Source organism: Taudactylus pleione, unplaced genomic scaffold (assembly GCF_031769625.1).
Source record: "Taudactylus pleione unplaced genomic scaffold, aTauple2 ptg000116l, whole genome shotgun sequence".
In the NCBI taxonomy this organism is placed as follows: Eukaryota; Metazoa; Chordata; class Amphibia; order Anura; family Myobatrachidae; genus Taudactylus; species Taudactylus pleione.
Window position 1 is genome coordinate 1,325,044 of NW_028284518.1, and position 24,436 is coordinate 1,349,479.

A 24,436-nucleotide genomic window follows, 5' to 3' on the forward strand; every position below is an offset into this window, starting at 1 on the left:
GAAAGGCCCAATATACCGGGGGGGGGGGCAAATTTCGTAGTGGGTATTTTAAGTCGAAGATTTCTGGTGGACAACCAGACACAGTCACCGACAGATTATTTAGGAACAGCTGAACGTTTTCTATCAGCAAAAATGTTATAATTATGAGAGGCTTTCCTAAGACACTTGTGTACCTGTCTCCAAATTCCGGAAAAATGTTGGAGAGTAGCTTTAGCTACCGGAACGTCACTGTAGGAACTGATTGAAGCTCAGGAACTCAAGGATGCCGGCCACAGTTGGCAAAAAAGGGACTTACACCTGTAGCAGATGAATAGTCAAAATTATGGGCAAACTTAGCCCAAGGCAAAAAAATCCATCCAGTTGTCTTGAGAAGAGGAAATATACATTCTCAAGAAGATCTCCAAATCCTGGTTCACTCTTTCGGTTTGTCCATTTGACTGAGGATGATATGCAGAAGAAAATTGTAATTTAATTTGTAATGACGAACATAATGCCCTCCAAAAATGAGCAACAAAGTGAACACCACGATCAGACACTATTTCAGAAGGAAGTCCATGAAGTCGGAATATCTCCTTGGAAAAATTTGTGTGAGTTTGGGGGCTGATGGAATTCGTGGCAAAGGACAAAAATGGACCATTTTGGTAAAACAATCCACCACTACCCAAATAACCGTACACCTCCTGGATTCAGGAAGATCTGTAATAAAATCCATGGAAATATGGGTCCATGGTTGGGTAGGGATGGGTAGTGGATGGAGGGGACCCACAGGAAACTGCCAGGAGGATTTATGTTGTACACATTTAGAACAAGAATGTATAAACTCTTGAATATCTTTTTTCATGGAGGACCACCAATATGAACGTTGCAGGAATGAATACATTTTATGAACCCCTGGATGTCCAGAGAAACGAGACTTATGAGCACAAGAAAGGAGTTTACCTCGTAATTCAGGTGCCACAAATATCCATCCAGGAGGAGGATCAGGAGAGATGGAAGTTTAAGAAAAAGCCAGAGGTTTATTATAGGGTACCTTTGATCCTCATTTTGTTCTTTCTCTTCCAACATTGAGCGAGAAAGTGCGTCTGCCTTTTTATTCAATGAACCTGGATGATACCTGAGGATAAAATCAAAACAGGAGAAAAAGAGTGCCCAACGATCCTGTCGTGGGTTTAAGCAATGAGCTTTCTTCAAATACAACAAATTCTTATGATCTGTAAATATGGTAATTGGATGCTTTGCACCTTCTAGCAAATATCTCCATTCCTCTAACGCTAATTTAATAGCTAATAATTCTTGGTCCCTGATGGAATAGTTACTCTCAGCACTGGAAAACTTTCATGAAAAGAAACCACAAGACACTGTTCTCCCATCTGTGGCCACTTGGGACAAAATGGCACCAACTCCATAAGTGGACGCATCCACTTCCAGTATAAATGGTTTCTCAACATCAGGTTGAACTAAAATAGGAGCTGCAGAAAATGCATCTTTGAGAGTCTGGAAGGCATTCAATGCCTCTGGGGACCACACTTTGGGGTTAGACCCTTTTCTTGTCATAGCAGAAATTGGGGCCACAATCGTTGAAAATGCTTTGATAAACTATCTATAATAATAGGCAAAGCCTAAAGATCTCTGAATAGACTTTAATGAAGTGGGCAAAACCCAATCTTGTATAGCCTTCAGCTTCTCGGGGTCCATCTGAAGTTTGGAACCAGAGATAATATACCCCAAAAAGGGTATAACCGGGACCTCAAAAACACACTTAGAGATCTTACCATAAAGCTTATTAGCTCGAAGAGGCCTCTTTGATATGAATACGGTGATCAGAAAGATTCCTGGAAAATATTAAAATGTCAATAAGATAAACAATAACAAACTGATAAAGTATATCTCGGAAAATTTTGTTCACAAACTCCTGGAACACTGCGGGAGCATTACATAAGCCAAAAGGCATGTATTAAATGCAGTTTTCCACTCATCTCCTTCTTTAATTCTGATCAAATTAAAAGCTCCCCTTAAGTCAAGTAAACAGTAAACAGTCGAGACCCCTTGACTCTGTCGAACAGCTCTGTAATAAGAGGCAAAGGATATTTATTTTTTACCGTGATCTCATTTAGACTTGAAAAGTTGATACATGGACGAAGTCCACCATCTTTTTTCTTTACAAAAAAGAATCCCGCTCCAGTGTTAGACGAGGAAGGCCTGATGAACCCCTTCCACAGGTTGTCTTGGACATACTCCAACATGGCTTGAGTTTCAGGGACAGAGAGAGGGTATATTCGACCTTTGGGTGGCACTTTACCAGGAATAATTTCAATAGGACAATCCCAGGGACGATGCAGGGGAAGTATGTCTGCCGCCTGTTCAGAAAAGACATCAGCAAACTCATAAGGCTGTGGGAGAGAAGGTGGAACATCTACTTTTACTTCAGCCAATCGTACAACAGGAATCAAACATTTTAGTTTGCATTTAGGACTCCAAGAAAGGATTTGAGAACAAGTCCAACCAATATGAGGGTTATGAAGAGTTAACCATGGTAAACCAAGAACTATATCATACATAGAAGTAGGTAATACCAACAACTGTAAACTTTCTTCATGCAAAGCTCCAACCCTCAGCTTCATAGACTTTGTTTGATACGCAACATATCCATTAGAAATCCTAGTCCCATTCACTGCAGAGAGGGAAAGAGAACGGGATAATCTGACAGCAGGAATCTGCAACTCTTGAACCAATGAAGACGAAATAAAGTTGTCAGCTGCTCCAGAATCTACCAAGGCAGAAAACACTTGACACAAAGAACCAAAATCAGGAATACTAACAGAGATTAAATCCTTTTTGGGGAAACTCTTTTGGAGAACCCCTAGTTTAACTTCCCATCTATCAACTAGGGACGACCATTTCCCGGCCTTATTGGACATTTAGCCAAAAAATGTTCAGAGGACGCACAGTACAAACACAAATTAGAACGCCTCCTACGTTGCTTCTCTACTTCAGATAACTTAAATGTATTAATTTGCATAGGTTCATCAGTTGTACCATGAGAGGAACGAGACTGGGGAAGAGATATTTTAGTATGATCAGTATGACTTCTCTGAACCCCTCGTTCTCGCATCCACAAATCAATCTTAATAGTCAATGAAATCAACTCATCCAAATTCTCAGGAAGATCCCGAGTCACTAACTCATCTTTAAGTTTCTCAGAAAGACCATTCCAATAGGCTGCTCTTAATGCTTCATTATTCCACTTAAGTTCTGCCACTATACTTTCAAAATGACCTACATACTGACCAACTTGAGATGTTCCCTGTTTCAATCGCAAAATGTCCACAGACTCAGCCACTGATCTTCCAGGTTCATCAAACATTCTCTTAAAAGTAGAAACAAAAGCTTGGTAATTAGATATTAAAGCATCATTTCTCTCCCATAAAGGAGAGGCCCATTCGAGAGCAGTACAAGACAATAATGACATTATATAAGCCACTTTAATACGAGGGGTGGAAAAACTTTGTGGTATTAACTCAAAATAAATCTCACATTGGTTGAGAAATCCTCTGCAGGTTTTTGGATTACCGTCATAAGAGGTTGGAGTCGGTAGACGTAAATGAGAAGCAGAAATCACAGCAGGTATCTTAAATTTATCCAAACATGTAGAAAGATCCTGTAAAAATTGCAAAACTTGAACTTGTGTATTTTCCTGTACTTCCAGACGGGCGGTCAAACCCTGGAGCACCTGTACCCCAGTAGCCTGTTCCAGATCCGGGTTCATTTTTAGGTCTGTGCAAACTGTCACGGCTACAGACACTTGAGACTCCTGGGAAGAGTCAGGCTTACTAGGTAGTATGAACTGAGGTGGTTTTAGGAATGACCTTTTCATGAAATATCAATAGCACGAAATAAAAGTAAATAGAATTTATTCAAGAATAAAAACTGTATGGCAAAGTTCCATATTAAATCTCAATAACACAAAGTTCATGACATGCACTAACAGGTGCAGAGGTATGAAACTGGTGTGGGGTGAAACCCCGAGTCCGACACGAGGCTAGGGCCTCAGGATAGAATGGAGGTCAATAACAGGGTTGAACCCTGTATCGTGACAGAGGACCGGAACAGGGTTGAGCCCTGAGATGTAACAAGATCTGGAATGAGGTTAAGCCCTGAGACATAATGAAGATCCGGAACAGGGTTGAGCCCTGAGACGTGATGAGGGTCCAGAACCAGGTTGAGCCCTGCGGTGTAATGAAGGTCCGAAGCATGGTTGAGCCCTGCAATGTGATGAAGGTCTGGAGCAGGGTTGAGCCCTGCGGCATAATGAAGGTCTGGAGCAAGGTTGAGACCTGCGGCAGGATGAAGGTCCGGAGCAGGGTTGAGGCCTGCAGCATAATGAAGGTCTGAAGCAGGGTTGAGCCCTGCGGCGTAATGAAGGTCCGGAGCAGGGTTGAGCCCTGCGGCATAATGAAGGTCTGGATCAGGGTTCAGCCCTGCGGCAGGATGAAGGTCCGAAGCAGGGTTGAGCCCTGCGGCATAATGAAGGTCCAGAGCAGGGTTGAGTCCTGCGGCGTAATGAAGGTCTGGAGCAAGGTTGAGACCTGCGGCAGGATAAAGGTCCGGGCAAGGTTGAGACTTGCGGCAGGATGAAGGTCCAGAGCAGGGTTGAGGCCTGCGGCGTAATGAAGGTCCGAAGCAGGGTTGAGCCCTGCGGTGTAATGAAGGTCCGGAGCAGGGTTGAGCCCTGCGGCATAATGAAGGTCTGGAGCAGGGTTCAGCCCTGCGGCAGGATGAAGGTCCGGAGCAGGGTTGAGCCCTGCTGCGTAATGTAGGTCTGAAGCAGGGTTGAGCCCTGCGGCATAATGAAGGTCCGGAGCAGGGTTGAGCCCTGCGGCAGGATAAAGGTCTGGAGCAGTGTTGAGCCCTGCGGCGTATTGAAGGTCCGGAGCAAGGTTGAGACCTGCGGCAGGATGAAGGTCCGGAGCAGGGTTGAGGCCTGCAGCATAATGAAGGTCTGAAGCAGGGTTGAGCCCTGCGGCGTAATGAAGGTCCGGAGCAGGGTTGAGCCCTGCGGCATAATGAAGGTCTGGATCAGGGTTCAGCCCTGCGGCAGGATGAAGGTCCGAAGCAGGGTTGAGCCCTGCGGCATAATGAAGGTCCAGAGCAGGGTTGAGTCCTGCGGCGTAATGAAGGTCTGGAGCAAGGTTGAGACCTGCGGCAGGATAAAGGTCCGGGCAAGGTTGAGACTTGCGGCAGGATGAAGGTCCAGAGCAGGGTTGAGGCCTGCGGCGTAATGAAGGTCCGAAGCAGGGTTGAGCCCTGCGGTGTAATGAAGGTCCGGAGCAGGGTTGAGCCCTGCGGCATAATGAAGGTCTGGAGCAGGGTTCAGCCCTGCGGCAGGATGAAGGTCCGGAGCAGGGTTGAGCCCTGCTGCGTAATGTAGGTCTGAAGCAGGGTTGAGCCCTGCGGCATAATGAAGGTCCGGAGCAGGGTTGAGCCCTGCGGCAGGATAAAGGTCTGGAGCAGTGTTGAGCCCTGCGGCGTATTGAAGGTCCGGAGCAGGGTTGAGCCCTGCGATGTGATGGGGTTCTGATGAGGATAGACTGTAACGGTGCAGTTGACAACTGTAGAAGAAGTAACCCCAGTGTCCGTATGAGTCAATAATAACAAGTAAACCAAATAGTGTAGCGTAGAATGGAAAAGCAATAATAGAGCAGGATAACAACGGAAAGACAATGGCAATGCTGAGCTCTGTAGTGCAGCTGATAACCTGTATCAGAACTTGAACCGGAACATGAGCAGGAATGTAGCAGGGTCCACAGCATACACCAGGCACAGCGGGGATCTGGCAGGAGTCCATGGAAGACCTGAAAGTAACGTTGCACAGACAATGAGGCATAGTTAGTAACAGGCTTTATACTAGAGGTCTGTGATACATATGAAGTTCAGAACATGTGACCCAAATAGAATCAGGTTTGGAATAATAAGCAATCAAGAAATCCAACAACCTGACGACATCTAAGAAACAGATGATCACTTTAACTCTCTGCACACTGCGGCCCTCATTCAGAGGCGGTTGGAGGATGCAAGCGGTCGCTCAGAAACTGGGCGGCCGCTTGCATCCTGACCGCCTGCCTCTGTTTCGGTCGTTAGGCTGTGGGTTTACACCCACAGCTCTAACGACCACTAGGGTGATGGTCGCGATGGTCAAAGACCATCGCGACCATCGGGGCTTACGACGAGACCCTAGGGTAGGGTCTCACTTGTCGTAAGCCCCGGAGAGCTTCTGGCTCTGTCAGAGCCGGAAGCTCTCCACTGACATCACTAGTGATGTCAGTGGGGCCTCCCCCAAACGGCAGGCGTTCCCATGGAAATGCCTTCGTTTGGGCTGCCACCCCCCGGCCCGCCTTCCAAATGGGGCGAGCTGTCAATCAACATCGACAGCTCGCCCCCTTTGGAAAGAGACCTGCTACGACCGGCGCTGTCGGTCGTAGCGGGTCTCACGCATGCGCACGAAGGAGCCGGCTCCCTCGTGCGCATGCGCACTGGACAAACATCGAGGCGGTCATGCGGTCGTAGACCGTACAGCTGCCTCTGAATAAAGCCCTGCATGTGATGAACGCCAGTAACCAGGATAGATCCTCCAATGACCACAATGGAACTTCGGCAAGTGTAGTTTATCTTTATGTACTGAAATAGTCAAAGTCCTGACACCACCCTAAGGGTGCCTAACCCTAAAAACCTATTGCTAACCCAGCTTACTGCAGTAAACCTAACCCTCCCATCCCGCTGCACCTAACAGGATGGGTGCTCCAGACATACCACGTGTATACACATGTATATATTATATACACCAGTAAAACACGAGGCAGCACTCTTGGGCTCCCAAACAATAAACGCAATGTGTGGGTATTTATTATGTGGTCACACATTGGGTTTATTGCTTCTGAGTTTTACTGGAGTATATTTGGGGGTGCATAGCACCAAGCTATGGATGTACGATGAGCTGGAGTGCACGGGCTAACATTGGGATATATATTATAATATATATTAGACAGAGTAATTATTTATACATTTGTAGATATGTAGTTGCATATACATATGTGAACATGCTTTAGGTATGTGTACGGTTTTTCCCACTAGACCACGCTCCCTTATCTTTTTTGGGTGTAACAGTACCCCTGGCGGCGCCAATAAAAATATCCGCTTACCTAAAAAATTGGTCTCTGGCCGGCCCTGTCAAGAACTATTGGTGCTTGTGTAATGTGTAACTATATGTCCATATGCATCCTGTAAGTAACATTCAGGTTAAGAGATACAATTCTACAGACAGGGACAAATCAGCTATATAAAAAAGGGACTATTAAACTCAATAAGATTTACATATTACACATAGTAAAACAATAGGTTGTAATCCATTGTTGTAATGTCCTATCTATTAATGTCCAAGACACTGTCCTGTGGAAGAATTAGCCCACTGAAAATAGGGACTGTCTGCCGGTGCACATTCCAGATTGAGGGCCTCAATTATCAACAAGTTTTATCATACACAACGAGTGATAAAACTTGTTGCATATGATAATGGTGCTCCAGCTAATCAGCTCCCAACTGTTATCTGTTTCCCATGGGAACGACTCCGTCTGGGCAGCCACGCCCCCGGCACGCCCACCAAAGGGGGCGTGCTGTCAATCACCATCAACAGCACGCCCCCTTTGGAGCGAGACCCATAACAACGGCTTCACCGTCGTTATTCGGGTCTCGCGCAAGTGCAGGACGGAGCAGCCTCCGTCGTGCGCATGCGCACTTGGGCAACATCGACCCACTTGCGAGCGCTCAGCGCTCGCGAGTGGGTCTGAATCAGGCCCTCAGTATGAAACATAGGTCCTGATTCAGAGCCGGACGCTCTGACAGAGCGCTCGCTCTGAATCAGGGTGTCTTTTTTTTTTTTTTTCATGGAGCGGCCTCCTGGCCGCTCACATTGCTGTGGGTTGCCACCCACAGCTAATGCGAGCGGCCAGGATGATGGTCGCGATGGTCAAGACCCTTGTGGTAGGGTCTCGTGGCCGCAAGCCCCAGAGAGCTTTCAGATCTAACAGAGCTGAAAGCTCTCCCACTGGCATCACTTGTGATGTCAGTGGGGCCGCCCATAGACGGGAGGCGTTCTCATGGGAACGCCTCCGTCTGGGCAGCCACCCCTCCCGGCCTGCCCACCAAAGGGGGCGTGCTGTCACTCAACATTGACAGCACGCCCCCTTTGGTGCGAGACCCGGAGCGTCGGAGTGCCCGTCGCTATCCGAGTCTCACGCATGCGCACGACGGAGCCGGCTCCATCGTGCGCATGCGCGCTGGGCCAACATCGATCCGGTTGCGAGCGCTCAGCGCTTGCGACCGGGTCTGAGTCAGACCCATAGTACTATCAGTACATAATGGTCCTGTCCATAGCAACAGTGATGCACAAACACCCTAATTTGTATCCATTGAGACATAGGCAGTGGGGTGCATAGGAAAAAAGACAGCTGTTTTCCACCACCAGATGTGCACACTCCTCTACTTATATATCTGTTCCTCCTGCACTTACAGTATATACTGAGATGCCAAGAACAGGCTGGAAAAAATTACTATCAGGGTCATTTCACTGAGACGAGACGAGCTGGGCTGTGGCTCTCGGATTGTCATCTTCGTCTACCTCGATTCTGAAGAACCTGCTCAGAATCCATTCAGGATAAAATTCCATGGTACAGACACTGTTCTTCAATGTTAAATTGATGGCCATGGCCCAGGGGCGGATTGGGATTGTAAACCAGCCCGGGAAATTTTTGAAAGCAGCCCTAATGGGGGCGGGCTCTGTTGAAAGGGCGGGTCTGTTGATGGAAGATAACACAGGGAACATCACAGCTACCAGCCTATAATAGTATCACAGCTGCCACCACATAATACAGAGAACATTGTAGCAACCACCATATAATGCAGAGAGCATCACAGCGACCACCAAATACAGAGAACATCGCAGCGACCACTATATAATGCAGAGGGAGTCATAGTCACCACCAAATAATGCAGAGAGCATTGCTGTGATGTATATAATACAGATATGTATTATAATTAATAAATATATATATAATGGCTAACTATATATATATATATATATATATATATATACACACACACACACAGTATATAGCAAGTGGATAGGATATATATATATATTCAGACAGGCAGACATATTTTAAATATAGTAAATCAGCTTACTGTCACACAGACTGTGACAGTCAGAAATGTTAGGCTGCCGGCTCCTGTGTGCAGGATGCTACTGTGCTGTCTTGTACTGTGTGTGTGCCTGCTGCTTGTTGTCACGGAGCCGGAGCTGTGAGTGGTGCACTCAGGGCCGGTGCTAGGCTTCTAGGCACCCTATTCAAAGCTTCATTCAAAAGCCCCTGCTTTCCCCAGCGCATGTGCTATAGTCACGTGCATCCCACAAGCATAAAACAGTTAGTATATGCCACACATCCCTTGTGCATAGTTATGGATGCAGGGGCATATCTATATTGGGTGCAGGATGCACACGGACCCCTGGGTCCAAGGGGGCCCAAACTGCACACATTTAGGACCTCATTCAGAGTCGGTCGTTGCGGCCGCACGGTCGTAGGGGAAAAGGGCTGGATATGCAAATGAAGTGTTCGCAAGTTGCGTCGCTAAGATGAGATCGTTAGCTGAATGACCGAGGGTAAGAAGCGGTCGTAAGACTAAATCACGCCCCCTTCTCGATCACAACACACGTCATCTCCTGGGATATAAGGATTAATCGCGACCATCGGGACCCATCGGAGCTGATCGCAGAGCTTAAGGCTGACCATACCCTCTCTTAAGCACTACGATCAGGTCAGTGTAAAAACCTCCCATGTCACATGTGCCATGACACTACTTTGTTAATTATGCACTCCCATTAAACGCCGTTCGCATAGTCAGGCACGCCTGCGTTCGGATCTCCACTCCCCCGTTTTCAAGCACCTTCCCCTGTTACCACCCACAAACGGTTGATTTTGTCACTCAAACTAACGACCTGGCTGTGTTCAAGGAGAGAGAAATTTCTGATCATAGCGGCCAGTTTACGCACGCGCGTTGCGAATTTTACGCATGCGCAGTTTAGCGAACATCGGCTGTGTACGACCGAGCGGCCGCAACGACCGACTCTGAATGAGGTCCTTAGTCTCATACTTACCTGTCCGGAGTCTCCACAGTGCTGCTCTGACTGGGTTGGCGCTGCAGAGCAGCAAAAAAAAAAAAATCACTGGGAATATGATGGCGGCCATTTTCCTGGTGACTCGCGCATGCGCAGTATACTGCTGTTCCCCGGAAACCTATGCATAGATACATACACTCGTATACATACATACTCACGTGCAAATATACTCCCTTTTAGAGTGGAAAACATACTGCCATTTGTTTATTTATGCTGTTCATTCATTATTACATAGGTACATGTATACATAAATAAACACACACAGACCCTAACATACATAGGGCCACGTATATACACAGATACATAGGTACATATACTGTACAGTCATATACATAGAAATTCACATATACATAATATATATTCCCTTTCCTAAAAGAAAACATGCTGCCTCTTGTTTATTTATACTGTATTACATACATACACATATATATTTATAAGTAGATACACATTACATAGGTACATACGGTATATACACACATACAGATACATACAGTAAGTACATACATACTCAATATACTCGTATACTAGATGCTCATATTATAGGTACATACATGCATACAGACATACATATACCAGATATATATCTAACACATATACAGATACAAGATGCGCAAATACATAGGTACATACATACACCAGATATACATAGTTACATGCATACATATACCAGATACATAAATACACACATAACACATACATACAAATACCAGATGTACATATACAGTATATAGGTACATACCACAGTAGTGCAATGCAAGCTTTTAATTCTCACTGCAGGCCTGGCAGCTCGCTCCTCGTCAGTAATATCAGTCATGGTGAGGAGGAGAAAGAAGGGGAGGTGATGTTTAGTGGAGAGGTCTCGGAAAATGGCAGCAGCAGGGGCGGCGGCGGCAGCGGCAGAGTGGACACGCAGCTGCTGCCAATGCCATAGAGATGAAGGATGTCTATTAGAGACATTCTTCATTTTTTTGCAGGGGGACTCAGCAGCGCCCTCCACAGTAAGCTGCTGCGCATGCGCGGTTGTAACACTGCCTGATCGGACAGCTCCGATCGCGGCAGCTGGGGCCGGGCCGGCGGATCATATGCGTGGTGAGTGACGGAAGCGTGCCAGGCGGCCGCCGGCCCCTAAAGACATATATAGGGACCGGCCCAGCGGGAAACGGCCCGGCGTCCCGGCGGCCCAATCCGCCCCTGCCATGGCCTGATTCACACTGTTTACCATCTTGCCATAAAAAGTACCATTGTCGTGCCCCTTGATTAGACACACACAAGCAAAACCTAAAGCTATCATCTGAAAATACTTTAATATATCTGACTTAGGGCCTGATTCAGAGCCGGACACTCTGACCAGAGCAAATAGCAAATCAGTAATTAACATAGAAAGCTACATAAAAGACACTAAAATAAAAATACTAATAATACTTGCATCAAAAGTAATTGAAATTACAACATTCAAGTGGTCTCAGAAGATGAACAAAAAATAGATACTTTGTTATTTCCAAAGAAATGGTAATATAGTCCCTGGGCCTGATTCAGAGCCGGACGCTCTTTCAGAGCCCTCACTCTGAATCAGGGCCCTCCTCCCTCAACTTGGAGCGGCCTCATGGACGCTCGAATAGCTGTGGGTTACCACCCACAGCTTATGCGAACGTCCATGATGATGGTCGCGATGGTCAAGACCATCGCGACCATCGGGCTTGCGTCGAGACCCTGCGGTAGGGTCTCGGTGACCGCAAGCCCTGGAGTGATTTTGGCTCTATCAGAGCCAAAATCACTCCAACTGACACCGCTACTGATGTCAGTGGGGCCGGACTCAGATGGTAGGCGTTCCAATGGGAACGTCTCCGTCTGGCAGCCACGCCCCCGGCATGCCCACCAAAGGGGGCGTGCTGTCACTCACCATCGACAGCACGCCCCCTTTGGTGCGAGACCCATAACGACGGTTTGGCCGTTGCTATTCGGGTCTCGTGCATGCGCACGACGGAGCTCCCTCCGTCGTGTGCATGCGCAATTCGGCACCATCGACCCGCTTGCGAGCGTCCTGCGCTCGCGAGCGGGTCTGAATGACCTCCTGAGTACACTGTCAATATTTCTTCCAACTGGCTTAACCAGTTTTATAGCACTCTGGAGATTGCCAGTGATGCTACCAGGGCCATAGAGAGCCCCATTACTATAGGGGGCATGGCCTAATCACAGGAGGCGAGGCCATGCCACCTTAGAAAAAAAGGGAAAAAACCCTATTTGCAGAATCACGAAGTGGCGCTGTGAACCCCTTAGGAGCAAATTCAGGGGGGGCACGATCAGTTTGATCATTCCTCCCCCACAGACAGAGGAGAGGAGTCTCCAGGGGTGGATTGGGATTGAAAACCAGCCCGGGAAATTTCCGGTAGCAGCCCTAATGGGGGAGGGTCTGTTCAGGGGGCGGGATCTGTGGAGGGGGGCCGTGTGTGTGTGTATATGTATATGTGTGTGTATATGTATATATATATGTGTGTGTATATGTATATATAAATATGTATGTGTATATATATATATATATATTCTAGCAAATGGCTGGGCGGCACACTAGACGTGTGTGTATATATATGTGTATATATATATATACATACATACAATCATATATATAGATTTTAATATAGTAGAATGGCGGCTCCTCCTGATCCTGTGCTCTGTGTGTGCAGTGCACTGTGCAGGGGAAGGCTGCTGCTGCTGTAGACGCCTGAGAGGGGACGGGCTGCTGTAGACGCCGGAGAGGGGGCGGGCTGCTGTAGACGCCGGAGAGGGGGCGGGCTGCTGTAGACACCGGAGAGGGGGTAGGCTGATGTAGACGCCGGAGAGGGGGCGAGCCGCAAGTGGAGCCGTCAGAGGTAAATTACGGACTCCGCAATGGCCTATGGGAAGAGCTGCTTCTACTGCAGCCCAGCACAAAGCAGCATGTGCTGGGCTGCTGACAGTTAAGAGGGAGGGGTGGAGGCGTCAGACTCAAGTCCCCCCGAAAAGCCTGGGCCCAGGTACAAAGTACTCGCTCCCCCTCTCTCAGCGCCCCTGGATGCTACATTGACATTCAGTTGTCTATTCCATGCCATCTCCAAGCCTGGATATATCTTAATTTGGGCTTCCTGTCACTCTAACAGATATATTATAATAATGTGACACCCTGTGTACTCTGCTACATTATTTTTTCTTCTTCCTGGTAATATAGATTTGGACCTTTTATTCATTGGGAAATAAGATAATTTGTTTCTGACATTATATATATAAATATATATATATGTGTGTGTATGTATATATACTGTATGTGTGTATGTATATATATAATATATAATATATATATATATATATAAAACTATATAAAATATGTGATGGAAGTTAATGCTCCCTCTTGACACTCCTAACTTTGTAACTCATTCAGACCTGCTTGCAAGTTGCGGTCGCTCGCTGGCAAAAAGGGGCCAGTTAATGAAGTGCTTGCACTGCGTTGCCTAAGGACGCCCACTAATCGGGACCATCATGAGCCATCGGAGCTGATAGCAGCCCTTGGGGTTGCCTTAGTCTGCCGCAAGCAAAGCGATCAGCGCTGGCTGAAATGCATGCAGGTGACGTGCACAATGATGCTACTTTGCTAATTATGCACGCCCTTTAAACAGCGTTTTGGCGGCCACACACGCCTGCGTTCGCACATCCACTCCCCCGTTCACAAGCACCTTCCCCTGTTACCACCCACAAATGGCGCTATCTGTCACTCAAAGCAGCGACCTGATAGTAGCTTACAAGCAACCAAAATCAGATCGCTATGAAAGGCTTGTGCACGCGCACTGCGTTTTATAAGCATGTGCAGATGGGCGAAAATCGCGCAGAGCGAGTGCGCCTTAGTGAGCTGGTCTGAATCAGGTCCTTTATCTTACACCTTTCATAATCTGACAGTGTATCTAACTTTGATAACTTCCATAACGGGAAGATATATCAGTATACTTTCACATTGTCATTACTGTTGTTAGCTCTGTTCCTCCTGTGATGATCTTGATGGCCTCTGTGGTGACAACATTTTCCGGTGAGGGAACAACAGTCCCATACACAGGCCCGGCGACAGGGGGTACAAGGGGTACTCCCGTGCCGGGCCCCGAGCTTCTGAGGGGCCCCACGGGCTCAGCGGCACAAACAGAATATGCTGCGGGTCCGCACTTATAGTAAATAATACTTTCACTACCCCACCGGCCACCCGTCTGGCACAAGTAAATAAAGCCAAGAAAATGTATAGACCCCCACCAAAACATAAACCTGACGGCCCCGTCAATTGAACTGAATGAGGACCGGGGAAATCGCGCAGCGTCATGCGTAGTGACGCCATGACGCGATATGCACCCGGAGGATGCGCAGGACCTCCTCCCTGTATCCCTGGCCTGCTGCTGCGGGATCCATCTCCAGAGGAGCAGCTCAGCAGGCCAGGAAGTGGAACCGACCACCGCCGCAGACAGGCCAGCTGCGTCCAAGCTGTGTGCTTGCAGCTCTGCACCTTCACTATGATCACGGTTGTTTACATGTAAGTTACAACCATGTGGTGGGTTATATCAAGTGGTTTTTTTTTTAGTAAGACTAATATTGACAAAGTGCCCCTTTACCTAGTTTTTCATATAGCCAGCTCTAGTTTTCTCTCTCTATGTACTAGATATACATATATATATATAGATATATATATAGATATACATATATATATATAGATATACATATGTATGTATATATATATATATACATACACACAGTCAGGTGCATAAATATTGGGACATTGACAGAATTTCCAGATTTTGGCCTCTATTCACCACCACAATGGCTTTGAAATGAAACAAACAAGATGTGCTTTAACTGCACATTTCAGATTTTATTTGAGGGTAATTACATCCAAATTAGGTGAACGGTGTAGGAATTACAACGGTTTCTATATGTGCCTCCCACTTTTTAAGGGGCCGAAAGTAATGGGACTATCAACTTAAAAGCTATTTCATGGACAGGTGTGGGCTATTCCCTCATTATTTCATTATCAATTAAGCAGGTAAATGGTCTGGAGTTGATTCTAGGTGTGACATTTGCATTTGGAATCAGTTGCTGTCGACTCTCAATATGAGATCCAAAGAGCTGTCACTATCAGTGAAGCAAGCCATCATTAGGCTGAAAAATCTAAGCAAACCCATCAGAGAGATAGCAAAAACATTAGGTGTGGCCAAATCAATTGTTTGGAACATTCTTAAAAAGAAAGAATGCACCGGAGAGCTCAGCAACACCAAAAGACCCGGAAGACCACGGAAAACAACTGTGGTTGATGACAGAAGAATTATTTCCCTGGTGAAGAAAAACCCCTTCACAACAGTTGGCCAAATCAAGAACACTCTCCAGGAGGTAGGTGTATATGTGTCAAAGTCAACAATCAAGAGAAGACTTCACAAGAGTGAATATAGAGGGTTCACCACAAGATATAAACCATTGGTGAGCCACAAAAACTAGAAGACCAGATTAGAGTTTGCCAAACAACATCTAAAAAAGCCATTACAGTTCTGGAACAACATCCTATGGACAGATGAGAGAAAGATCATGTTGTACCAGAGTGATGGGAAGAGAAGAGTATGGAGAAGGAAAGGAACTGCTCATGATACAGAACATAACACCTCATCTGTGAAGCATGGTGGTGGTAGTGTCATGGCGTGGGCATGTATGGCTGCCAATGTAACTGGTTCCCTTGTATTTATTGATGATGTGACTGCTGACAAAAGCAGCAGAATGAATTCTGAAGTGTTTCGGGCAATATTATATGCTCATATTCAGTCAGATGCTTCAGAACTCATTGGACGGCGCTTCACAGCGCAGATGGACAATGATCCGAAGCATACTGCAAAAGCAACCAAAGAGTTTTTTAAGGCTAAAAAGTGGAATGTTATGCAATGGCCAAGTCAATCCCCTGACCTGAATCTGATTGAGCATGCATTTCACTTGATGAAGACAAAACTGAAGGGAAAATGCCCCAAGAACAAGCAGGAACTGAAGACATTTGCAGTAGAGGCCTGGCAGAGCATCACCAGGGATGAAACCCAACGTCTGGTGATGTCTATGCGTTCCAGACTTCAGGCTGTAATTGCCTGCAAAGGATTTGCAACAAAGTATTAAAAAGTGAAAGTTAGGTTTAGGATTGTTTAGTTTGTCCCATTACTTTTGGCCCCTTAAAAAGTAGGAGGCACATATAGAAACCGTTGTAATTCCTACACCGTTCACCTGATTTGGATGTAATTACCCTCAAATGAAATCTGAAAGTCTGCAGTTAAAGCACATCTTATTTGTTTCATTTCAAAGCCATTGTGGTGGTGAATAGAGGCCAAAATATGAAAATTCTGCCAATGTCCCAATATTTATGCACCTGACTGTATATATATATATACTATGTGATAGCAGCTAACAGGTTTCCATCAGTGTGACGGATAGTGTAGGACCTGCAGAAAGTGGGGTCCCGTGATGTGGGCTGCGGGCTTAAATGCATTGATCAATCCATGAACTAAATCCCCATTATTTATTTATTTACTTATTTATACATCATTGTGAGTGTTTAAACATGGTGAGTGCTGGGTTTTCTGTTTTTATTTATTTAAGCAATGTGGTCACAGGCCACTTGCACCCCAGTCCTGGGAATGGCGAGTGCAGGTCTGCACCCCAAATCTAGGAGTGGCGAGTGCAGTGGATTTCTGACTTTGTTTATGCGGTTAATTTTTATTAACCTTTTGTGATCATAGCTTTCTCATGCACCCCATGTGCAAACTCGTTTATATTAACCTGTGTCAGCTGTCTTTTTGGTAGTTTGATAGAAGCTATGTCAGGTGACTGCCTTACCTTTAAAAGCCATTAGCTGGCAGGTGAGCTTTAAACCAGGTAACATTTTTTCAGTCTAAACTATGTGATAGCAGCTAACAGGTTTCCATCAGTGTGACGGATAGTGTAGGACCTGCAGAAAGTGGGGTCCCGTGATGTGGGCTGCGGGCTTAAATGCATTGATCAATCCATGAACTAAATCCCCATTATTTATTTATTTATTTACTTATTTATACATCATTGTGAGTGTTTAAACATGGTGAGTGCTGGGTTTTCTGTTTTTATTTATTTAAGCAATGTGGTCACAGGCCACTTGCACCCCAGTCCTGGGAATGGCGAGTGCAGGTCTGCACCCCAAATCTAGGAGTGGCGAGTGCAGTGGATTTCTGACTTTATATATATATATATATATATATAGTTCTAAATAAGTGCACACTCATGTTTCCATAGTCATATCGCTGGGTGTAGCTTACCCAAAAGGGAGTCCAAAGAACACCCATACAAGGCAAAAATATGCAAAAAATGGGGTGCACTCACCATTCTTCCAGTAAAATCCTTTATTTAAATATTAAGTCATAACAGGTATCACAGCATGTCGACGTTTCGGTCCTCAATGTGGACCTTTGTCAAGATATAATACAGAGTGCTGACAACCCATTTATACCTTGAGAGCACCCAAAAACACCACCCACTCTAATCATTAAACCCACCCCTAATTATCAAATATAGGGTAACTCAAAAAAAGTGTCACTTAAAAACAATACCCGATCTAATGGGTACACAACTTATGCATCATGCCATTGTACAACATAAACACATCCAATACATGTTTGTACTTAATAAAATCAATAACAATGACCTGGTGCCGCTATAGATTGTGGTTAATCTGTTCAGCCACGTGCGTTCCACCTAGGAGTCACTTCCGATTGGTGGAACGCATATCTGGCCATGGTGTAGTCATAGTAACTCCACATACAAAATTAATCAGGAAGTCACCTGACCTCCGTGGCACATGCATCTACAACAGCATCAGCGTATTAGAGATGACAGTTTGCGCTCCATCAGAGGCTAACTTCCTACCGGCGAGACGCACTGTCAGTCTCACTATCGCTGTGGCAACAATGTAAACAATCAAATGGTGATCCATCGTGCTTTAAGATACCTATCCACTGTGCAACATCTATATTAAGAATACTGTTTAAAATCACAATGAACTAATGAAACTTATATTTAGAATCGTATTAAGTTAATAGAACCCATAATCAAAAATAGAAAATCTCCTATTCATTATAAGCCATATAGAAAAAGACCATAAAAAATAATAATAATAAAACTAAAAAATACTGTGAAAAAATATACAAAAAATATATCCATTAAAGAGTTCATTAACAACAATCCAAGGTGGTGCACCCCAAAGAGAACCAGATTAGTTTAGAAAAATTCCATAATGTATCGCTTCGATAAGGGCCCGAGGCCAAATGGTGTCCAATTTATTGATCCAAACAGCTTCTCTTTTCAGGAGCATTTTTGCTCGATCACCCCCTCTTCGGGGTGGAGGCACCCAGTCAATAATCATGCATTAAAGCGATTCTAATAAATGATGAGCTTCAAGGAAATGCCTGGCTATTGGTTTATCAGAATCCCAATGGGCTAGTGCACTGCAAATAGAAGACCTGTGGTTCACCATGTGCTCTCGAAAGGGACGAATCTTCTTTCCGACGTACACCTTTGAGCATGGGCAAGTCAAGATATAAATCACATGGTCTGTGGTACATGTAACCCGATATTGAATCTTAAGTCTTCGTTCTGTATGGGGGTGACGGAATCCTTCCCCTACAGACATGCTTCTGCATGTGGTACAATTGGCGCATCTGAAGCAACCAGTCTTCTGCTGCAGTAACCATGTAGAATTGTCCCTAATGGGAGTCAAATCTGGGTGCATCAATATGTCCTTTAAATTGCGGCCACATCTGTAGCTGATTAAAGGTTTATCTGGTAATTTATTACTCAGGTTCGGATCTGAAGAAACCAGGTGCCAATGTTTAGTAATGGCTTTATGAATATCTGAACCTGCTGTATCGTAAGTAGTTGTGATGACAAAAGGATTCTGGAGCCTTTTCTTGTTAACAATTTTTTTATCACTCAAGAAGATTTTGTGTGCCCTATCAAGGCATTTTTTGATTATTGATTTGTTGTAGCCTCTTTCAAGAAATTTTAGTTTCATGTCTTTAATCTAGGATAGTGAGTTGGCCGAATTGTTGCAGAGCACTCTCAAAAATTGAGACACTGGTAAACTTTGTTTTAAAGATTCTGGATGGTGACTCTTAAAAAATAATAATGTGTTGTGGTCTGTATATTTTCTATATAGCTTATAACCATACCCAGAGCTGGTGGCATAGATGATAATATACAAAAAATCTATCTGTGCATTGCTATACTGCACTGTAAACCTAATGGGTGAATCAATTTGATTAAGGAACCGTAACATCTCAAGTAGAGCTTCTTCGGCTCCACACCAGATCATAAATACATCATCAATATAACAACGGTAAAAAGCGATACTATCTCCAAACAGCGGCAGGATGTGAGTATTCTCATATCTATCCATATATAAATTAGCATATGACGGGGCGATGTTACTGCCCATCGCCGTCCCAGCTGTTTGGAGATAGTATCGCTCCCCTTATCTAAAATAATTGCATGTTAATGATAAATCCAAAAGACTTATCAAAACTTCAACTGGTGGCATACCATCATGACTTTTAGTTAGAGCATCCCTGACCACAGAGATGCCTCCTGTATGTGGTATTATGGTATATAAGGATGAAACATCCATGGTTACGAAGATGCCATTTGTTAATGGAGGTAAAACATTGATTTGATCAATCAGATCCTGAGTATCTTTTAAGTAACTATCTATACATACCACCGCCTTCTGTAGAAACATATCCACATATTGCGCAACTGGTGAAAATAGTGAATTGCGGGCTTAAATTATGGGACGCCCAGGCGGCTTGTCCAGAGTCTTGTGGATTTTGGGAAGTAGGTATAGAATTGACAAATAGGCAAATGGGTTTTCAAGAAACCTGCGGTATCATTATCTATCCAACTGTTAGATAAAGCAAATGATAGTAGCGAATCCAATCTGTTCTTAAAGCGTAACAGGATCTCCTTGTAATATTTGATAGGTATTAATATCACTTAATTGTCTTAATGCTACAGCATCATAATCTGTAGTGTCAAGTACCACTACTGCTCCACCCTTATCTGCCGATCTTATAGTAATAGAAGTGTTATTTTTTAAATCTTTGAGAGAAACTCTCTCTGAAGGTGTCAAGTTATATCTAATCCTATTTTGCTGTTTATAGATTCACGTACACTGTGATCCAGTAATCTGTTGAAAGTCTTGATACTGGGGTTTTGAGATGGAGGGTCAAATGTACTTTTTTTCTTAAATTTAGTAGTCATATTTTGTTCTCCCATGTCGTCCTTGAACTTCTACTTTAGTCTTAATATATGATTCAGTTTGTATCTGTCAATAGACCATCTAAAGTCATTGAATTTAGTGGTGGGAACAAAAGTCAGTCCTTTGGATAGAAGACTCATCTCATAACTACTTAACGTATGGTGAGACAAATTGATTACCGCCCCCTCTGTTTTTTTGTTTGGGTCACTTTTTTCTTTGCTTTTAAATTTGCCCCGTCTTGGGTGGGGCCTTCTGTGTTTAAAGGAAAAGTGCCTACCTGAGACCTAGTGTTAGCCCTCGGTAGAGGCGGTCTCGAATTAAGCTGGGGATCTTAAGAATCATGATCAGAGGAGGTATAACTCTCAAACTGAGACGGTTGAATACGAAATCTATGATTTTTAAACCTCTGAGAATAATTATCGTTCCCAGTCAACCATCGATAAACACGATGGTCTTGATAATCTCGTGAAACTTTCTCTAATTTAGCTCATTTAAATGATATTAAATCTTTACGATATCTATCCACCTGTTGTTTCAATTTGTCTAACCACTGCTCTGTATTATCATTCTGCAAAATGTTAAGTACTGTAGGACGAAGGGCAGCAATATCCGTCCTGACCTTTTTTAAATCCACCCCCACCTCTTCAATGACCAATAATAACAAATCAAATGAGCATTTGTTTAACACAGAGCACCACCTGCTGCAAAATGCTGGATTATTCCTTCCGATAGTGGGTATATTTTTCATTCTAAATCCACGTGGAATTTGTTTGTTTCGGAAATAGTCTGACAAAAATTGTCCATGTAACAAAAGATCTATTTCTTTTTTCTCTAAATATAAGATTTTATGGTATATGTCCAAAGCACTCTCAGCAGGTAGTGTCTCAAAATCATTAGTGGCAAACAAAACACGTTCAGCATCATCATCATCGCTTAAAGTTAATTGCTCATGTTCTGCATTAAAAAGAAGTTCAGCAGACACCAAATTCTCCATTTAGGAATTAACCCAACACCACCAGATCTCAAGCATGTAAGAACAAAAGAAAAATAAAAATGCAAAAAATCCAAAAAATCCCCCCCAAAAAAATAAAAAATAATACATGAACTAGTAGGATGTCCCACAGTCAATAGAGAAATACGTTACATCCACTTGATATTTCATATACGGAGAGCAAAAAATTTTTCTTAAACACATCAGCACAGTCAATTGAAAAAATCACGGGTGCAGGACAAACATGTAGAAAAAATAAAACTTTCTGCATGTGTAGTACAGTTCTAAATAAGTCCACACTCACGTTTCCATAGTCATATCGCTGGGGTAGCTTACCCAAAAGGGAGTCCAAAGAACACCCATAAAAGGCAAAAATATGCAAAAAATGGGGCGCACTCACCATTCTTCCAGTAAAATCCTTTATTTAAATATTATTATTATTATTATTATCATTTATATGGCGCCACAAGTGTTCCGCAGCGCCTTACAAAGTACATAGACAAAAAAGTAACCATTGACTTACAATACAATACAATACAATACAGGACATGGATAAACATTGCTATATTAGTGACATTAACGCCCGCATAAGCAGCCAAGTGTTAGTTGCCCTAGTGGCTAGTAAGAGATAAATTAAATTACAGTAGGTACGAGCACAAGAGGGTAGAGGGCCCTGCTCGAAAGAGCTTACATTCTTTAAGGGAGGGGAAGACAAACAGGAGTGACATAGAATGGGGTGGGCTTTCGGAGGTAGTGGAGGGGAAGGAGAGAGGGATAGGTTAAAAGAGAGGAGGTGATGGTCAGAGAGGGGGAATGGGGAATTGGAGTAAGCAGAAATATCACAACGGTGAGTGAATACCAGATCAAGCAAATGCCCACTCGCATGGGAGGGTGAGGAGGTCCATTGGGAGAGTCCAAATGAGGAAGTGAGGGTGAGTAGTTTGGAGGCAGCAGATTCTGTGGGGATATCAATAGGAATATTGAAGTTACCGAGGATAATAGAGGGAAGGTCTGAGGAGAGAAAGTGAGTGAGCCAGGAAGCAAAGTTGTCAAGGAACTTGGAGGGAGGGCCAGGTGGACGGTAGATAACAGCTACTCTGAGGTGTACTGGTTGGAAGAGGCGTATAGCATGAACTTCAAATGTGGAGAATGTAAGGGATGGTTCTGATGGTATATGTTGGTATGAGTAACCAGGGGATAGAAAGACCCCAACACCACCACCATGGCGACCCCCAGGCCTGGGGGTGTGGGAGAAGGTGAGGCCCCCATAAGAGAGAGCTGCAGGAGAAGTGGTGTCAGAGGGTAAAATCCAGGTTTCAGTAATGGCCAGGAGATTCAGGGAGTTGGAGATGAAAGGTCATGGGTGGGGACCAGTTTGTTACAGACTGATCTGGCATTCCAGAGGGCACAGGATAGAGTGACAGAGTTGATAGGATAGATGTGAATGAGATTATCAGGGTTGCAATAGCGTGGAGATGAGAATACTTTGGGAGACCGAGATGAATAGAGTGTAGGGATCATGCATGCTCCTGTGCTAGGAGGGGACCCTGTAGGAAGTGGGCAGGGAGGGAAGTTAAGGAGACGTGAATGAAAGTGGGGCGAAGTGACAGGGAGATAAGTAAGGGAGGAAAGATTACCAGTGGGGTAGTAGGATCCTTGGGGGGTATAAGAGAAAGAAAATGGAGTAATGGGAGAAGAGGGGGAGGAAGGCAGAGAGAGAAGGGGAGATAGGAGGAGGTGGAGGAGACCAGGGGGAAAGGATAGAGGTGGAGTCAGAGGGCAGAAAAAAAGATTAGTTAGAAACTGAGTGAAGGGAGGAGACAACATGGTCATGGTAAGGATGAGGTAAACAAAAATATATTATAGAGTTTAGAAAAAGTGGAGATAAGATGGGCGCAGAATTTGAATATTAGAGTAGAGAGTAGCAGTAGCTAGATCATGTAAGACTAGACCAAAGTGCTAATGTAAAAAGACATTATTACAGAGTTAAGCTGATATTAACAGTATTCAGTAAGATTATCTGTTAAGCACAGAGGCAGCACAAATAGTAGCAAGTGATGGCTAGAGTTTTTGTAGCAACCAGAGTTCAGTGTAGAAAGTCCAGGTTATGCAGTCAGCAGGAATTTGTAGCAGTGAGATTTTAAAAATATTAAGTCATAACAGGTATTACAGCATGTCGACGTTTTGGTCCTCAATGTGGACCTTTGTCAAGATATAATACAGAGTGCTGACAACCCATTTATACCTTGAGAGCACCCAAAAACACCACCCACTCTAATCATTAAACCCACCCCTAATTATCAAATATAGGGTAACTCAAAAAAAGTGTCACTTAAAAACAATACCCGATCTAATGGGTACACAACTTATGCATCATGCCATTGTACAACATAAACACATCCAATACATGTTTGTACTTAATAAAATCAATAACAATGACCTGGTGCCGCTATAGATTGGATGTGTTTATGTTGTACAATGGCATGATGCATAAGTTGTGTACCCATTAGATCGGGTATTGTTTTTAAGTGACACTTTTTTTGAGTTACCCTATATTTGATAATTAGGGGTGGGTTTAATGATCAGAGTGGGTGGTGTTGTTGGGTGCTCTCAAGGTATAAATGGGTTATCAGCACTCTGTATTATATCTTGACAAAGGTCCACATTGAGGACCGAAATGTCGACATGCTGTGATACCTGTTATGACTTAATATTTAAATAAAGGATTTTACAGGAAGACTGGTGAGTGCACCCCATTTTTTGCATATTTATATATATATATATATATATATATAAGGGGTGAGCGGGTTCGGATTTCTGAAATCCGAACCCCCCCGAGCCCCCCCGATCCGAGTCCGATCCGAATCAGGCTCGACTTTTCCCGCCTGACTCGGATCTGAAATCGAGG